Source organism: Ranitomeya imitator, chromosome 2 (assembly GCF_032444005.1).
Source record: "Ranitomeya imitator isolate aRanImi1 chromosome 2, aRanImi1.pri, whole genome shotgun sequence".
Classification (NCBI taxonomy): Eukaryota; Metazoa; Chordata; class Amphibia; order Anura; family Dendrobatidae; genus Ranitomeya; species Ranitomeya imitator.
This window is the reverse complement of record NC_091283.1, coordinates 667,745,228-667,765,788: the sequence shown is the minus strand read 5'-3', so window position 1 is coordinate 667,765,788 and position 20,561 is coordinate 667,745,228. Positions and strand designations below refer to the sequence as shown.

Here is a 20,561-nt window from a genome sequence, read left to right as displayed (position 1 = left end):
GAATTCTGAGCCACAAAGTCTTGAATATTTTGTACTCTTGCAGTGAGATGATCCACACATGAAGACAGACCTTTAATGTCCATTACTACACCTGTGTCCTGAACCACCCAAATGTCTAGGGGAAAAAAAAGGCAAAACACAGTGCAAAGAAAAAAAAATGGTCTCAGAACTTCTTTTTTCCCTCTATTGAGAAGCATAGTACTTTGGGCCTCCAGTACTGTTATGAATAGGTAATTCAGAACCACAATGGACCTTGAAGTTCAGAGCACACAAAGTGACCTGACAATAACCAAAAAACATAGGACGAGCTCTGAGACATGGGAACTCTGCTGACCGCAATCCCTAATCCTATCACACCACGCTAGAGGTAGCCGTGGATTGCGCCTAACGCTCCCTATGCAACTCGGCACAGCCTGAGAAACTAACTAGCCCTGAAGATAGAAAAATAAGCCTACCTTGTCTCAGAGAAATTCCCCAAAGGAAAAGGCAGCCCCCCACATATAATGACTGTGAGTTAAGATGAAAATACAAACACAGAGATGAAATAGATTTAGCAAAGTGAGGCCCGACTTACTGAATAGACCGAGGATAGGAAAGATAGCTTTGCGGTCAACACAAAAACCTACAAACAACCACGCAGAGGGGCAAAAAGACCCTCCGCACCGACTAACGGTACGGAGGTGCTCCCTCTGCGTCTCAGAGCTTCCAGCAAGCAAGAAAAACCAAAATAGCAAGCTGGACAGAAAATATAGCAAAACAAAAGTAACACGAGCAGAACTTAGCTTATGCTGGGCAGAACGGCCACAGGAAAGATCCAGGAGGAAGCAAGACCAATACTAGAACATTGACTGGAGGCCAGGATCAAAGCACTAGGTGGAGTTAAATAGAGCAGCACCTAACGACTTAACCTCATCACCTGAGGAAGGAAACTCAGAAGCCGCAGTACCACTCACATCCACCAACGGAAGCCTATAGACAGAATCAGCCGAAGTACCACTTGTGACCACAGGAGGGAGCTCGACCACAGAATTCACAACAGAAGAGGTAATTATCTTGGCCGTATTATATACTCTGCACTTGTTGCACCTGCATGGAGAGCTCCTTTGACCGCATGTTTACTTTACAGCAAAACATTCCAAATGCAAGCACCACACCCCAAATCAACTCCAGGCCTTTATCTGCTTAATTGAGAATGACAAAACGAAGGGATTGCCCACACCTGTCCATGAAATAGCATTTGGAGTCAATTGTCCAATTACTTTTGGTCCCTTTAAAAACAGGGTGGCACATGTTAAGGAGCTGAAACTCCCAAAACTTTCATCCAATTTTAATGTGGATACCCTCAAATGAAAGCTGAAAGTCTGAACTTCAACTGCATCTGAATTGTTTTGTTTAAAATTCATTGTGATGTCTATAACCAAAATTAGAAAAATGTTGTCTGTCCAAATATATATGGACGTAACTATTTTTTATACAGTATGTTGATGTATACCTCCCAGGGGGAAATATTTGTCAGGCCATACACTTACTGCATGGGCATTACAAGTATAGGAGACCAGCTCCTTTGTAATGGGAACAGATTTTTAGGAGGCCCTCCGCCACGTCTCTTCTAAGGGGTATTGGGGTGCGTCCAAATTTGGGGCAGGCCTTGCATTCACTGCATAGGCAAACAGTATGGGAGACCCACTTACTAATAATGGGAACTGTAGGGGTTGGTCAGCTTCAACAATGCAATTCTACCCCGTCGGGTCTTCAGCCTCAACACTGACATTCTCCAATGCAGGTTCTTCACGCTCAACACTGCAATGCTCCACTGCCGGGGGTTCAGCCTCAACACTGCAATTGTCCACTGCAGGTTCTTCAGGCTCACCACTGTAATTCACCAATGCAGGTTCTTCAGCCTCAACACTGCAATTCTCCACTGCAGTTTCTTCAGCCTCAACACTAAAATTCTCCATTGCAGGTATTTCAGCCTCAACAATGCAATTATCCACGGCCGTGTCTTCAGCCTCAACACTGCCATTGTCCACTGCAAGTTCTTCAGGATCACCACTGCAATTCACGAATGCAGGTTCTTCAGCCTCAACACTGCAATTCTCCACTGCACTTTCTTCAGCCTCAACACTGAAATTCTCCACTGCAGGTTTTTCAGCCTCAACAATGCAATTCTCCATGGCCGTGTCTTTAGCCTCAATACTGCAATTGTCCACTGCAGGTTCTTCAGGCTCACCACTGCAATTCACCAATGCAGGTTCTTCAGCCTCAACAATGCAATTCTCCATGGCCGTGTCTTTAGCCTCAATACTGCAATTGTCCACTGCAGGTTCTTCAGGCTCACCACTGCAATTCTCCAATGCAGGTTCCTCAGGCTCAACACTGAAATGCTCCATTTCTGGGTGTTCAGCCTCAACACTGCAATGCACTGCATTGGCAAACAGTTTGGGAGTACCAAATGAGTAATAATGGGAACTTTGATTTCATGTGGCCATACAGGACGTCTGTTCAAAGGGTTATTGGGGTGTAACTTTGGGGCAGGGCAGGCCTTGCATTCAATGCATAGGCAAATAGTATGGGAGTACCAAATGAGTAATAATGGGAACTTTGGTTTCATGTGGTCATCCAGGACGTGTTGAAATGGTTATTTTGGTGTGTCCAAATTTGGAGCAGGCCTTGCATTCACTTCATGGGCAAACAGTATGGGAGTACCAAATGAATAATAATGTGAACTCTGAACAGACGTCCTGGATGGCCACATGAAACCAAAGGGTTATTGGGGTGTGTGTAACTTTGGGGTAGGGCAGGCCTTACATTCAATGCATAGGCAAACAGTACGGGATTACCAGAGGAGTAATAATGCGTCCAAATTTGGGGCAGGCCTTGCATTCAATGCATAGACAATAACAGTATAGGAGACCCACTATTTAATAATGGGAACAACAAAGCATAGCCGGCTGATGACCCTATAAAAATAGACTTTGTGACTTTCAGAGTCACTCCTTCATAAATGACAGGATGTGTCAGATGTGTCACACACCACATGGCCAGATAAGGTTGTAAAATTTCCCAATGAATGCATTTGGCTTGGTTGAAAGCAATGCTAAAGTTGAAAAACGCATCAAAGACGCTACGTGTGAACATAGCCCAAGTGGTGGAGAATTTTTGTTTTGGTTTTTTTTTTGCCTTATATTCAAATCATTATCCTGGAAAAGATGTTCTTTAACCTATTTCCCAGGAAATATTGGTTTCGTTTTTGTATGTTTTATTGTGAGTCTGTAAATGTGGCGTAACACTCTGACAACATTGTTCACAGCAGTGACCTGGGAGTCAGAAATGCTTCCCGGGGTCTTCCCCATGATGTTCCCATGTCATTTGAGCACTGTTCCCACATCATTTGAGCACTGTTCCCATTGATTTGGACCTTAAATCGGGGGAAAAATTCTCGAGTTTCCCATAGACTTACATTGGGCTCGTTGCTTGGGTCAAGCACCCGAGCATATCAGGAATATCAACCCGAGCAACGAGCATTTTAGTACTTGCCCATTGCTGTTAACAAAAGTTCATAAGTGGTTGTTAATATAACTAATCAAGATCTTCCTTCTGAATCCACATACTTGGAGATGAAACTGAAAGAGACTGAGTCAATAATCATTTATGCTAATTTTTGCTATTAAATTAGATAAATATGTGTGAATAATTGTCACCGATTTTGAGAGGTTTGTTCTTTGCTTGTGTGGTCTCCTCTCAACATAAATCCCAGTAACAATTATGAACTGGAAAGAATGAAGAGACCCATTAAAATATAAAAACATATATTTTTAATTATTAAAATAACAGGGAATACCTCAAAAACAGGGGACGCTACACATATCCAAATGTCAGATCTACAACCTTAACTGTGGGGAGCACTACAATGTATATAAATACCACTCCAGAAAAAAAATGTAAATGCATGAAGTCCACACTATACTAAATCTCATCAATTTTGTACCCGACCACGAGGGATGCAATCTCTTGCAAGGGTACAGGAAGAAAGAAAAAAAAAAATCACCAAATCACTGAATGAAATAACAGCAATAAATACATGACTTCGTACAGTAGTATAATAATTATGTGCAAAATCCAATGTGTAAAAATATTTTTGCTGAAAACACTATGGTGAATAAAACCACCAGATCGCAGTATATTATGACTGCAGTAAATATATGAATATCAATGTAGTCACAATAAAATTACTATATACCCATGGTAGTTTATGTACAACAAAGTACATAGATGTCATGTGTCAGACATGCAAGTTAGTGGTCTCAAACTAAAACTTGAACATTACTTAATGCACATGCATAATTATGCTAAGAGTAGCACCCATCTATATACATAATTGTCTAAGGGGTACTTCCGTCTGTCTGTCCTTCTGTCACGGTTATTCGTTCGCTGATTGGTCTTGGCAGCTGCCTGTCATGGCTGCCACGACCAATCAGCGACGGCCACAGTCCGATTAGTCCCTCCCCTACTCCCCTGCACTCACTGCCCGGCGCCCGCTCCGTAATCCCCTCCACTCACTGCTCACACAGGGTTAATGGCAGCGGTAACGGCCAGCGGTGTAACGCGCTCCGTTACCGCTGCTATTAACCCTGTGTGTCCCCAACTATTTACTATTGATGCTGCCTCTGCAGCATCAATAGTAAAAATAGGTCATGTTAAAAATAATAAAAAAAACAAAAAACCTGCTATACTCACCCTCCGCCGCTTTTCTCGCTCCTCTCCATGCTCCCGGACCGTGCCATTGCAAGCGGCAGCTTCCGGTCCCGTCCCAGGGTTGGTGTGCGACAAGGACCTGCCGTGATGTCACGGTCATGTGACCGCGACGTCATCATAGGTCCTTCTCACACCAGCCCTGGGAACGCAAGCTACCGCTTGCAACGGACCGATCCCGGGAGCGTGGCGAGGAGCGGGAAAGGCGACTGATGGTAAGTATAGCAGGACTTCAACGGGCTAAAGGTGAGGATATTTTTATTTTTTTTAAGTCTCTATACTACGTGCCTCTGTGCTGGGCAATATACTACGTGACTGGGCAATATACTACGTGGCTCTGCTGTATACTATGTGGCTGGGCAATATAATACGTGACTGGGCAATATACCTTACTACGTGGGCTGTGCTATATACTATGTGGCTGGGCAATATGTGACTGGGCAATATACGTGGCTGGCCAATATACTACGTGGCTGGGCAATATACTACGTGCCTGGGCAATATACTACGTGGCTGGGCAATATACTACGTAGCTGGGCAATATACTACGTGGCTGAGCAATATACTACGTGGCTGGGCAATATACTACATCGCTGGGCAATATACTACGTCACTGGGCAATATACTACGTCGCTGGGTAATATACTACGTGGACATGCATATTCTAGAATACCGGATGCGTTAGAATCGGGCCACCATCTAGTCATATATTATCAGGCAGTGATCTACTTCATAAATAAAGAAAGTGCAAAATTATCAGAGTTGCTAGTAATGTATGCTTACTGACAGCAGAGACAAAATGGAGTAGTGGAAAGGATTGACATCCCTTCCCTCCCGATGCACATTTCACCACTTGCTTCTAGATACATGATATGATATGTTGACAGAATTATTTGAAGAGCCATTGATTTCATTTTCTGGACATTTTTTGATAATATAGTTTTGTCTCATATAGGAAGACAATATCTGCTTTTCTGTTTTTAATCTCTTTCCATAAGAGGAATCTTTTCTGAGGGCTATTTAGGCCTCTAACATTGAAGGTGAAAATATTTGTATGTATCCATAGCGGAAAAGTTGCTATTGATTTCTATACATTACTACCTATACATAACTCAAGAAGGTTAGCTTTGTTGTAGGTTGAGTAGTTCTCTTACCTAAGTAAAACCTTAAAAATAAAACAATCAATCAAAATATAAAGTATTTGTTATAAATTAAAGCCCAAAAAGAAAATAATACAATAAAGTAGTTTGCAGAAGTTCTCCTCAAGGAACTTGCTCACTTGGAGGTTATCTTACTTTGGAAGTTTTATATATAAAATAAACCATAAATCATACACACCAAGAGATTTTGCATTTAAAAACCAGATTAGATCAATTTCAACTTAGATAAAGGGGGTAAAAAATAAAACTGAACAAGAGTGTTCGATGTTGAAGAAAACCCCAGAATGTTAGGGTTCATAGAATGTTAGAATTGGAAGGGACCTCTAGGGTCATCAAGTCCAACCCCCTGCTCAATGCAGGACTCACTAAACCATATAAGACAGATGTCTGCCCAGCCTCTGAAGACTTGTTCCACTCATTGATCACCCTCACTATCAAAACGTTTTTTTCTAAAATCTAATCTGTATCCTTTCAGTTTCATTCCATTGCTTCTCGGGTTTCCATATGCAAATGAGAATGATGATCCCTCTACATTGTCACATCCCTTAAGATATTTGTAGACAACTATGGTCTCATCTTTGCCTTCTTTTTTACAAGCTAAGCATTCCCAGATCATTTCACTGTTCCTCGTAGGACATACTTTGCAGTCCACTCACCATCCTGGTAGCTCTTCTCTGAGCTTGCTACAGTTTTTCAATGTCTTTTTAAAAATGTGGTGCCCAGAATTACACACAGTATTCCAGATGAGGCCTGACCAAGGAGGAGGGGATAAATACTTCACGAGATCTAGACTCTTCTCTTAATACATTCTAGAACTGTATTTGCCTTTTTTGCTGCTGCATCACACTGTTGACTCATGTGCAGTCTGTGATCTATTAGTATACCCAAGACTTTCTCACACGTGCTGTTGCTTAGTTCTATTCCTCCCATTCAATAGATGTAATTTTCATTTTACTTGCCCAGATGTGGAATCTTGCATTTATCCCTGTTAACCCCTTTCTGCCTGCTGACGGGATAGTATGTCAGCTGTCAGTATCCCCCGCTTTGAGGTGGGCTTCAGCGGTCAGCCTGCCTCAAAGCCACGACATGTCAGCTGTTTTCAACAGCTGACACGTGGGTGCAATGGGCGCGAGTGGAATCGCGATCCGCCCGCATACATTAACTAGTCAAACTGACAGCGGCATTTAACAAGCGTTCCTGGCCGCGCGGCCAGAGGTACTCGCAACGCTGACCCCCGTCACATGATCGGGGGTCATCGGTGTGTTGCCATCACAACCAGAGGTCTCCGTGAGACCTCTATGGTTGTTGATGGCAGATTGCTAGCAGTGCCACCTTGTGGTCGGCGCTCATAGCTAGCCTGCAATTCACCTCTATGTAGCAGAGGCGATCAAGTAGTGCATGCTTCTATCCTCCCATGGAGGCTATTGAAGCATGCAAAAATGTAAAAAAATGTGTTTAAAAATATTAAAAAATATAAGTTTAAATCACCCCCCTTTCGCCCTGATTAAATTAAAACAAATAAAAAAAAATAAATAAAAAAAAAAAAATCAAACCTACACATATTTGGTATCGCAGAGTTCAGAATTATCCGGTCTATCAATAAAAAAAAGGATTAACTCGATTGCTAAACGGCGTAGTGAAAAAAATCAAAACGCCAAAATTACGTTTTTTGGTCGCCGCAACATTGCATTAAAATGCAATAACAGGCGATCAAAAGAACGAAGAACGTATCTGCACAAACGTGGTATTATTAAAAAATTCAGCTCAGCATGCAAAAAATAAGCCCTCTGCCAACCCCAGATAACAAAAAATGGAGACACTACAGGTATCGGAAATTTGCAAATTTTTTTTTTTTTTTTTACAGATTTGGGGATTTTTTTTGCCACTTAGATAAGAGAACCTAGACATGTTTCGTGTCTATAAACTCGTAATGACCTGGAGAACCAAAATGGCAGGTTTGTTTTAGCATTTAGTGAATGTAGCAAAAAAGCCAAGCAAAAAACAAGTGTGGGATTGCACTTTTTTGCAATTTCATCGCACTTTAAATTTTGTTCCCGCCTTCTGTTACATGACATGGCAAAACCAATGGTATCATTCAAAAGTACAACTCATCCCGCAAAAAAGAAGAACTCACATGGCCACATTGACAGAAAAATAAAAAAGTTATGGCTCTGGAAAGGGGAGCGAAAAACAAAAACGAAAAAAGCTCCGGGGGTTAAGGGGTAAATACCATTCTATTAGTTGCTGCCCATCGTTCAACCTTATCGAGATCCTTCTGAATCCTTCCTGTCTTCTCTAGTGTTAGCTATTAATGATGAGCGAATATACTTACTGCTCGGGTGGTCTCCGAGTATTTGCGAGTGCTCGGAGGTTTTGTTTTTGTTGACACAGCTGCATGAGTTACGGCTGCTAGACAGCCTGAATACATGTGGGGATTCCCCAACAACCAGGCAACCCCCACATGTACTCAAGCTGGCTAGCAGTAGCTGTAAATCATCCAGCTGCGTGTTGACAAAAACTAAATCTCCCAGAACTCACAAATACTCGGAGACCACCCCGAGTGTGCTCGGGAAAACCCAAGCAACGAGTATACTTGCTCATCACTATTAGCTATCCATCCTAGCTTTGCATCATCTGCATTTTTGATTAGTTTATCTTATCTAGATCATTTATAAAAAAAGGTTGAACACTGGGGCCAGGACAGGGCCTTGTGGTACCCCACTTGAAAAACTTTTCCAATTGGATGTGCAACCATTTATTACCACTCTTTGAGTACGATCACTGAGCCAGTTACGAATTCACCTAACTGTAGCCTTGTCAATTCCATACTTTGTCATTTTTTCAATAGTATGAGATACTGTACTTTATTAAATGCTATGCTGAAGCCAGTGCCATTTTGAGAGGGAATTTGTTTTTTTCTGAATAAATTTACATCACCAAAAAATGTACATTATACATGTGATCATGCTACAGCGCTGGCCTGCTGAATGGGATTTTTTTTTCAACACAGACTATATTCAATATGTAAATTAGGAGGCAGCTCACTCGCCCCAGGCCCACCCCAGAGCACAAGAATCTCATTAACTGAAAATAAAGATTAAACAACAACCACAAGAAGGATTTAATCAACCAAGGTATCATTGTAATCAGTATAACGGCACCAACCTGACACTGTGTGTAGGTTACTGTGCACAATCCTGCTCAGAAGGGGCCCTTTAATCCTTTTGTTCTGGTCAGATAAGCGTCCTTTCTGAATGCTCTCTTTCTCCTCACCGTGCTCCTGATTTGATTGACAACTCTTGCGTCATCCATATTGCCATCCGAAATTTTGCGCCAGCGCACCATGCTTTACCCTACTGCAGGCATATGCACTTATGTGTTTGGTTCTGCCTGCAGTAGAACAAAGCATAGTACGCAAGTGCGAGATTTCGAAAGGCAAAGTGAGTGACGCAGCAGGCATGATGCATGTCAATCAAAGCAGGAGGACGGCAAGTAGCAGCTGGGCGGAGGGATAGAGAGCATAGAAAGGATGTCGATCAGACCGGATGGACAGGAATAACATGCAGCATGGGAGAATGTCAAAAGGTTTTTGGGCTTTATACAGGAGGAGAACATGAAAACCGGAGGGAAAAATAGGAGTATACGTCCACAATTTTTAGGCTGCCCCCTGACGAAGCCGACGCGAAACGCGCGTTGGGACTCCGGTGGTAACTCCTGGTGGTCCGGATAATGGGTAAGATCTTGATAGGGATTGTGAGCATTGAGTGCGTTACATTGAATGGTAACCTCTGATTTGGGTAATAGTATGCTTACTCTCTCCAAGTAATTTCTTGCTTACCCATTCTTATGATATGCACTAGTGGCACTTTACTTGCTAATACGGACATTTCCAGGGGCTTTTCCCCGGATGTGTGTTGCTTTTTTCAGTGTTGTTTCAGCTTTTCCCTCATTATCTCTTTGTAGTACTGGCTTTGTTATGTGATATGTTTTGTATTTATTTCATGTAATAAACTTTGAAAATAATTTTATACCTAAATATTGTGGACGTATACTCCTATTTTTCCCTCCGGTTTTCATGTTTGCCTCTTGGAGTGTCCGTAATATTAGTAAATATGCAATCTCTGTTTTTCATGGTATGAACACATGGCTACATGCATGTGTATGAGATTGCATATGCTTTGATCCACTGTGGGCTGTATCTATTTATACAGGAGGAGTCAGGGGTTTTTATAACCTTTTATGGAATGCAGCATAGGCGCTGAATAAAGTGATAGTTTTAGTTCATATATGACAAAACACATGACAGATTCCCTTTAAGACATTTTTCATTTTGTTTAAAAAAAAAACGTTATATAGAGCTTAGTCATTTTATAACACTAAAATGTGAGATGAACCACAATTGTCTTTTAGAGTTACAAAGTGTGCCCTGACCTATTTTTGGGGACAAGAAAACTTCCTGCCTTGGAATTTGCAATCAAGCTTTCAGACAATAAACAGATAAGAATAAATATGCCACAAACCAGTTGTTGGCATTGATGTGGTGCATATTTTGCTCTTCTGTATTGGCCTCCATTGTAGACTCTGTATCCTCGATGTAAACTTGCACTGGTGTCTTCTCTTCGGATATGTTGTCCTGGGGCAAGTTCTCTTCTTTGTTCTCATTACATTCATCTGAAGTGCTTAACATATGATTACTGTCAGTTCCAACTAGAGTTTTTGTGCTGCTTGTGGTGACAGTAAGTGGGTCCTCAAAAGACATCACAAATGTACACATGACTGGTAAGGGTAAGCTATATGCGCTTGATTTAAAAAAGTAGACCCTAAAGATGAGGTAGTGAGAGGATTTCTACCAAGAGAAGTGTCAATGTTTAGATAAGATTAGAATTTAGCTACATTGACAGATGTAGTAAGAGATGAGGGGAAATATTTCCCATTTGGTACAGTGATACATTAGGGCAGATTCATTTTCATCCTAACGGCCGACACCCAAGGCCGTCTGTGATAGTTCTTCTAAGTCATCTGCTTGTCGTGCTGGAATCCCAGCCAGTTCTTCTATTGGAGAGATGACCTGAAATGCAGGTTTGCAGACCTGAATCAGATGAATGTAGTTTTCACTGCAAGGAGAAAAAAAAAATCCATACACAGCTTTAGATTTCAGATTAACATTCCCATATATTTTTAGATTTACAGTACTGTGCAAAAGTCTTAGGCATGTGTGGAAAAATGCTGCAAAGTAAAAATGTATAGTTTATTTTTTTATAAATTCACGAAATGCAAAATGAATTAAAGAAAATGTACAATAACGTTTCTAACCTGCAGATATGGGGTTAATCTGCAAGTTAATAGCATTCTGACATAGTGCGGCACCGGCAGTGAAATCCCACTGCCAAGAGGAAATTAACTTTATTTCCCCAGCAGCCTCGCTCTTTCAGTCACAGGGATGGCACTGGAACATAGAAAATGGTGGCTGTTACCACATCCCAGCTGTTAGTGCAGAGGCACAGACATCACTCGCCATACACAGACTGTGACTGAAACCATGCTGGCGCTACGCAATCCGCTACCCGCAAGACTGCCTGGAGATTTCTGACCGTGTCAGAATGCTATTAACACCAATCCGATCTGCAGGTTAATAGCGGTATTTTACATGTCAGGTTCTCATTAACAAAAGGAGAAAGCTAAGTCAAATCAATATAAAAGCATCGGCACTCTTGGCCTTTCAATATAGCATCAATTCTTCTAGATGCTCCTCCCATGGTATTTGACTGAACTCTCCAAACAACTCGGAGAACCAACCACAGATCTCCTGCATATGAGACTTGTGTAAATCCTGCTGTCTCTACATATAATCCCAGATAGACTGGATAATGACAAGATCAGGTCTCTGGGGGTCCATAATAAACACTTACAAGCACTCCTTGTTCTCCTATACACTGAAAATAGTTCTTAATGACTGATTGTATGTTTGGGGTCGTTGGCTCCAAATTTATTCTGCAGCAAGACAATCAGAAGCCTCCCTGATTGAATGATGAATTAGTATCTTCCTGTACTTCTAAGCACTGAGGACACCATTAATCCTGAGTTCCTGACTATTTTAAGATTAAAGGCTACGTTCCCACTATGAGCTTTTGGTGTGTATTTGAGGCTGTGCAAAAAACGCAGCATCTTACAGTTCCAGCAAAGTGGATGGGATTTATAGAAATCTCATTTCGACAGTGCTTTTTTTTTTTTTTTAACGCAGCATAAACTCACCTGTAGCTTTCTTTAACCCAGTCACACCTCGAGGACATTTTCACCTTTATTACCAGTGTCACTTTAAGTGGTAATAACTCTGGAACGCTTCCATGGATCCCGGTGATTCTGAGACTTTTTTTTTAATGACATATTGTACTACATGAATAGTGGTAACATTTCTTTGATATGACTTGCGTCTATTTAAAAAAAAAAATAATAATAACACAAATGGAAACTTGGCGAAAGTTTGAAAATTTTGCAATTTTCAAACAATTTGAAACTTAAATCAGAGTTATGTCACAAGACATAGTTCATAAATACCATTTCCCACAGGCCAACTTTACATAACTTTCGAAACGATTTTTTTTTTGGAAGGAAGTAATAAGGATTAAAAATTGACCAGCGATTTTTCATTTTGCCAACAAAATTTGAGGGATATACTTAGAAGACACTGGTCAGTTCTGATGACCGAACCCGCTCTGGCCCAGACTTTGGGTGACTTCCCGCTAATGACCGCCAAAAGATCCCCCAATTTGAGTAGTTTGCTTGTCCGCAGTCATTATGTCCCTTCTATTGTTAATCCTTTCAGTTCCAGGGGCCCGGTCCTTGGCTCCTTGAAATGTGGCCATTGTGTGGCATGTGATAATGTCGTACGGGCCACAACCTTTAAATCTTCCGATGGTAGAAAGGAATTTTCGATCAGGCAACACATTACGTGTAGTACTTCAAACGTTGTCTATTATGCCACATGTGGATGCTCTCTGATCTACATCGGATTAACATCTAGGGAGTTACGGGTACGTGTCCATGAACACGTGAGGGACATACGAGCAGCTAGGACTCTTGATGATGCCTCTGACCTGAAGACTATCCCCCGCCACTTTAAACAATTTCATGATTGCGATGCGGGGACTCTTCAGGTCAGAGGCATCGAGAGCATCCACCTTGGTACAAGAGGTGGCAATTATAAAAAGATCCTTGCCCAACATGAAGCGGGCTGGATTGTTCGTGTTGACACTATGGTCCCTAAAGGATTAAACGAGTCTCTGAGTTTCTCCTCCTTTCTTTAAATTATTATGGGGATGTTTCCCTCTAGTACTTTGGCATTATGCCTGCTGGCCACCAAACCTATTCTATGATTGAACGTTCCTTCTTTTCTATTTTTCCAATTTTAGGTTATGAGTCTTCTGCTTTTTGTTCATCTCTCGCCCCCCCCATTTTTAACATCTCCCCCTAACAGTGGGTCCCCATTCAGGGATTCCCCCTTTCTGCTTTGGTTTTAATTATGTTTTTAATTTTACTTATTATTGTTTTGTATGTGTTTTTTAGCCATCTTTCATCTAAGGACTGAGTTATTGGCATCCATCATATATTCTGTGGCTGGTATGGACCTCCTTCCCAAACATTTTGAGGATGCCACCGCTTCATGCTTCAACATATACCGACCATCAGCCTCCATGTATTGCGGCACAACTTGCCTTAATGTACTATTATATTGACTGAAAATCTTGTCTTCTGCCACTTTTATGTTGTATACCTGCTTTACATTTTGCTCTATGGGGCTGCACTAACTTATGGGCCACCTTCCCCTCTTTCAGTGTCGGTATCACCTGACGGTGTCATCTGTGGGAGGTTCTCTACTTCATAGCCGTCTCACTGCGGTAGTGCGCATGCGCTGTGTTCTCCTCCTCGCTCCCTGTCGCAGCGGCGTCTTGTATGCACCGCAAGTGCGTCATGGATGTATTTCTCCCAGGCGCGCCTGCGGTGCTTGACGCCTTCTGTGACGCGGTGCTCGGCGGTCCACATGCGCATGCGCCGGGTACGCCGCTGCCACTGGCTGGGACTCAGTGTCACATGTGGGCAGGCCGGCCCTATTTAAGGTTGCCATAACTCACCCAGCGTTATCTCCCCTTGATAAAGTCATCTTATCCGTGGGCGAAACGCGCGTGGGGGTCGCATAGGTGGATCCCGTTCGGTGTGTGCCCTGTCCTGGTGCCTTGTATCGGTAAGTGTAGTTATGTGATACTTTCTCCTCTAAACGCCACTGGGCATTGTCAATGTATTGGTGCATTTATACTTATGCACCCATAGCGGCACACTTTAACCGTTTCCTTGCACACTGGCTCCATGGACGGTGCACACCGGGGGTTGCCCACTTATGTATTATTTTAAACCATCCTTGAGCACTGTATTTTGTCGTTACTATGACATTATTTATATTTACACTTTGTATTTATACATGTAATTTAATAAAGTATTGATATTTTCTGATTACCCTTATGCTCCTTGTGTACTCCTTATCTACATATTCTTATGGAGTTGGTTCTTTCGCTTGGTGGGGGGTTATTCCGCACTATCTAGTGCCTTTATCCCCCTCTTGTATCTATTATGCTGCCTGGTTGTGTCACAATAATGAACGGTGCAGAGCACCATATGGGGCACAGCTATAGGGCAATAATGAACGGTGCAGAGCACCATATGGGGCACAGCTATGGGGCAATAATGAACGGTGCAGAGCACCATATGGGGCACAGCTATAGGGCAATAATGAACGGTGCAGAGCACCATATGGGGCACAGCTATAGGGCAATAATGAACGGTGCAGAGCACTATATGGGGCACAGCTATGGGGAAATATGAACGGTGCAGAGCACTATATGGCAGAGCTATGGGGAAATATGAACGGTGCAGAGCACTATATGGCAGAGCTATGGGGAAATAAGAACGGTGCAGAGCACTATATGGCACAGCTATGGGGCAATAATGATCAATTTTTATTTTTGAAATTCACCGGTAAGTGCTGCATTTCCACCCTAGGCTTATACTCGAGTCAATAAGTTTTCCCAGTTTTTTGTGGCAAATTAGGGGGGTCGGCTTATACTCGGGTCGGCTTATACTCGAGTATATACGGTATATATATATATATATATATATATATATGTATATATACACACACACACAGCTTTGGCAAAAATTATGAGACCACTGCAAAATTTTAAATTTCTCTGATTTATCTCTTTATAGGTATATTTATACTCTCTACCTCAGAGTAGCGGTCATATACCGGCCCCCAGGCTCACCCACCCCCTTCCTGGACCATTTCTCTGCCTGGCTGCCGCACTTCATGTCCTCAGAACTCCCAACCCTTATCTTGGGAGACTTCAACATCCCCATTAACAGCCCCACTTCCACATCTGCATCCCAGCTTCTATCACTAACCACTTCTCTAGGCCTCACAGCTCTCAACCTCTGAAACACACAAAGACGGTAACACCCTGGACCTGGTCTTTGTCCGGCTCTGTTCAATCTCCTACCTAGATAACTCACCGCTTCCCCTCTCTGACCACAACATTCTATCCTTCGCACTCACAATTCCTCGCCCACCCCAGCACTCTCCTACCTACCACACATTCAGAAATCTACATGCCATTAACCCTCATACTCTTTCAGACTCCTTACACTCATCATTGTCCCCAATCTCTTCTTTTTCCTTTCCTGATCTGGCTGTACATCACTACAATGACACTCTTAGAAGCACCCTTGACCAAGTATCTCCCCTCACCCTCAGAACCTCCAAACACAGAGTAAAACAGCCCTGGCTCACTCTCCACATTCGATCCCATGACAGAAGAAGAAGTCTTCAAGCTCCTCTCCTCTTCTAACTACATGCACCACCGACCCCATTCCCTCACACCTCCTCCAGTCTCGCTCTCCAGTCGTCACAACTCACATTACTACAATTTTTAATCTCTCCCTCTCCTCTGGCATTTTCCCCTCCTCCTTCAAACACTATCATTACTCCATTAGTAAAAAAAACTACCCTCGACCCATCCTGCACAAATAACTACAGACCAGTCTCCAATCTCCCCTTCATCTCAAAACTCTTGGAGCGCCTGATCTACTCCTGCCTTACCCATTACCTCTCCACTCATTCCCTAGACCCTTCACAGTCCGGTTTCCGCCCCCTACATTCGACAGAAACTGCACTCATCAAGGTGACCAATGAACTTCTGACAGCAAAATGTAACGGTGACCACTCTCTGCTCATTCTCCTCGACCTTTCTGCAGCTCTCGACACTGTTGACCACCCTCTCCTACTCTCTAGGCTCCAGTCACTAGGCATTAAGGACACTGCTCTCTCCTGGTTCTCCTCCTACCATTCTGACCGCTCCATCAGTGTTCTGTTCTCTGGCTCCACTTCTCCTCTTCCTATCACTGTTGGGGTACCTCAGGGCTCAGTCCTTGGCCCCCTTCTCTTCTCCCTCTACACAGCCCCAATTGGACAGATCATCAGATTTGGCTTTCAGTACCATCTTTATGCTGATGACACACAACTATACACGTCATCCCCTGACCTTAACCCCGCTGTACTACAGAATGCAACTGACTGTCTGTCTGCAGTCTCCAACATCATGTCCGCTCTCTATCTGAAACTCAACCTCTCCAAAACTGAACTTCTTCTGCTCCCGCCTTCTACACCTCATTGTAGATTGTAAGATCTCACGAGCAGGGTCGTCTTGTGTTGCTTTAAGTATTGTATTGTTAACATTGTTACTTATGACTTTTGTGTTTGAAGCTGTTAAACTGTAAAGCGCTGCAGAATATGTTGGCGCTATATAAATAAAGATTATTATTATTATTACTAACCTCCCTAAATCTGACATTTCCCTCTCCGTGGGTGGCACCATAATAACACCAGGCATGCTGTCTGGGTGTTATATTTGACTCCGATCTCTCCTTCACCTCCCACATACAATCTCTTGCCCGCCCGTGCCGCTTACACCTGAAGAACATCTCTAGAATCCGTCCTTTTCTCACCATGGAGACAAAAAAACCTCACTGTCGCCCTGATCCACTCCCGCCTGGACTACTGCAACGCTCTATTAATTGGCCTCCCCCTCACTCGACTTTCCCCTCTCCAGTCCATCCTTAATGCGGCAGCCAGGGTTGTCCATCTGGCTAATCGTTACTCAGATGCATCCGCTCTTCGCCAGTCATTACACTGGCTGCCCATTCATTACAGGATACAATTCAAAGTACTTGTTCTCACCCACAAAGCTCTCCACAGTGCAGCACCCCCATACATCTCCTCCATTTCGGTCTATCAGCCTAGCCGACTGCTGCGCTCTGCAAATGACTTTCGGCTAACCTCTGCACTAATCCGTACCTCCCACTCCCGACTCCAAGACTTCTCCCGCGCTGCGCCAATCCTCTCGAATGCTCTACCCCAAGATATTAGGACCATCCACAACTTGCATAGTTTTAGGCGCTCGCTCAAAACACATTTGTTCAGAGGGGGTTAACTAATCAAAGTCATTACATGTTTGTGTGTGTAGCCCATTCACTATCTCCATCTACCCCCCACCCCCTGAAGATGGCTGGACCATCATTGTAAATACATCATTGTAAATACACACCTGTACTTTGTATCTCCCCCACCTCATTGTAGATTGTAAGCTCTCACGAGCAGGGTCGTCTTATTTTGCTTTATTGTATTGTTAACGTTGTTACCTATGACTGTTGTGTTTGAAACTGTTAAACTGTAAAGCGCTGCGGAATATGTTGGCGCTATATAAAGATTATTATTATTATTTTGAGTAAAACAAATATGTCTCCGAAGTTCCAAGCAATACATTTTGTATTCATTTTCTGAAACTGAGAAATGGTCAAAATAACAAAAAAAATGCATTGCTTGCAGACCTCAAATAATGCAAAAACAAAAAAAACACAAGTTCATAATCATTTAGAATCAACAATACTAATTTTCTAACTCAGGAAGAGTTCAGAAATCAATATTTTGTGGAGCAACCATGATTTTTAGGCCGGAGTCACACATGCGAGAAACACGTCCGTGTCTCGCATGTGAAAAGCAAGCTCTGGCGCCGGCACTCCAGAGCGGAGCGTGCGGCCGCATAGCAACACATGGAGCCACATGCTCCGCTCTGAAGTGCCGGCGCCAGAGCTTGCTTTTCACATGCGAGACACGGACGTGTTTCTCGCATGTGTGACTCCGGCCTTAATCACAGCTTTCATGCGTCTTGGCATGTTTTCCCCCAGTCTTCCACACTGCTTTTGGGTGACCTTATGCCACTCCTGGTACTAAAATGTAAGCCGTTCTTCTTTGTTTGATGGCTTGTGACTATCCATCTTCCTCTTGATTACATTCCAGAGGTTTTGAATGGGGTTGAGGTCTGGAGATTGGGCTGGCCATGACAGGGATTTGATGTGGTGGTCCTTCTTCCACACCTTGATTGACCTGTGTGGCATAGCGCATTGTCCTGCTAGTAAAACCAGTCCTCAGAGTTGTGGGAACATTGCCTGAGCAGAAGGAATTGTTATTCCAGGATAACCTTGTATGCGGCTTGATTCATATGTCCTTCGCAAAGATTAACCTGCCCAATTCCTGCTTGCTGAAGCATCCCCAAATCATCACCGATTCTCCAACAAATTTCACAGTGGGTGCAAGACACTGTGGCTTGTATGCGTCTCCAGGTCTCTGTCTAACCATTAGACGACCAGGTGTTGATCTGATGATAATGCATCCTGCCATAGAGCAAAAGTTGTGAAAACATTCCTTGAAAAAAAGACACATAAGGTCAATATCATGGCATGCAAATAGTCCGGATCTCAATCCAATTGAAAATCTTTGGTGGAAATTGAAGAAAATGGTCCATGACATGGCTCCAACCTGCAAAGCTGATGTGGCAACAGCAATCAGAGAAAGTTGGAGCCGGATTGATGAAGAGTAGGGTTGAGCGACCTTGACCTTTTTAGAGTCGAGCCGGGTTTCGCGAAATCCGACTATCTCAAAAGTCGAGTCGAGTGGAATCGGCCGATTATCGCGAAAAGTCGGGTATCGACCGAAACACGAAACCCAATGCAAGTCAATGGGGGAGCATAGTCGGCAGTGAGTGGAGGCCAGGAAAACACCTACACTGCCCATTTTAATGGCAAAAACATCCATTCTTGTTACAGAAGCTTGTCAATCATAATTTAGCTTATAATAATTGGAAGGCATTTGAAATTGGGGGTCATTTGGCTAAAGTTGTGGGGGGTAGGGCTGGTTCAAGTAATTAGTGGGCCCAGTAAATCTGGACCACGTCACGGCAGTGGAGCAAGGAGAGGTAAGTATTTCAACTTTGCAAGTGCTGTGATCCAGAGCAAGCAGGGGGGGCCCATTCGTTGGCATTGGCACTGGCACAGGGCCCCTCAAAGTACAGCGGTGTGTTTGCACGGCGGGGGCGCCTCCCACCGGCAGCAACACTTTTGCGTACTATGAGAGGCCCTGTGCCAGTGACGTCGCCAACAAATATTCCTCCCCCCACCTGATGAAGGAACCTGCACCTTCATCTGCACCTTCCTCTTTGTCCCAGTGTAAGGTGGTATGGTATGCGGGAAAGGGGACCTGACTTTCAGCAGGGTCACAATCTTGCAGTGTAGCGTGCACAGGGAATGTTGCGTTATGGGTCAATGTACCAGCAGACTCGTCTATCACTGGCTGGGCAATGGGCAGGATGAGGGGGAAACAGATATGGGCCCAAAGAATAAAGTGGCCTAAATGCAGTTCAAAATTAGTAACAGGACTAACCAGGGGGCATTGCTTTGTTCAGTGGAGGACAACTGGAATGAGAGGCTGACACAGAGAGTAGGCCCAAATCAGTAAGTATTCTAAATGCAGTTCAAAATTGGCAACAGTAGTAAACCGGCGGCACAGCTTTGTTCACTGTAGGAGAACAGCAAGGAGCAGCAGACACAGATAGAAGGCCCCAACCCAACTAGTAGGCCTAATGCAGTGTTGTTTTCAACAACTACTTAAGAAGAGTCAGAAGATTGAATCAATGGCGAGGAAACCTGGGAAACACCTTGAAGTGGAACACACCGTCTCTACACCCCATACCCAATTTGTAGGCCTAATGCAGTGTAGTTTTCACCAACTACTAAACGAGAGTAGGAAGATCGAAGCAATGTGGACGAAACCTGGGGAACACCTTGGAGTGTAACACACCGTCTCTCTACACCCCATACCAAATTTGTAGGCCTAATGCAGTGTAGTTTGCAACAACTACTAAACGAGAGTAGGAAGATCGAAGCAATGGAGAGGAAACCTGGGGCACACCTTGGGGCGGCAGACACCGTTAGTAGGCCCTACCAAAGTTGTAGCCCCAATGCAGTTTTAAAATTCCTAGAGGCTGAAAACAAGACTATTGACGCTCTGCTTTTTTCAAAGGAAGACAGCTGTATTGAGTGGCGCAGACAGACACAGGTAGTAGGCCTTAAACCAAAAATGTGGCTCACTGCAGTTTAAAAAAGGTTACAGGGGTACACAGGCAGCATTGCTCTGGGCAGTGGAGGACAATTTCAATAGTGGACCGCAGACAGACTTTGTACGCCTATTAAAAAAAGGATGCTCTATGC

At 43.4% G+C, this 20,561-nt stretch overlaps 1 long non-coding RNA gene across 1 annotated transcript in view; it reads right to left on the bottom strand.

Annotated features, from left to right (window-relative positions):
• Positions 1-10,219: 10,219 nt before the first annotated feature.
• The window catches only part of LOC138665488 (uncharacterized), a 57,037-nt gene continuing 46,695 nt past the window's right edge, over positions 10,220-20,561 (bottom strand). Inside the window, exon 2 of the long non-coding RNA XR_011318477.1 lies at positions 10,220-11,026. This is a non-coding gene — a long non-coding RNA (uncharacterized lncRNA). The remainder of the gene's footprint in view (positions 11,027-20,561) is intronic.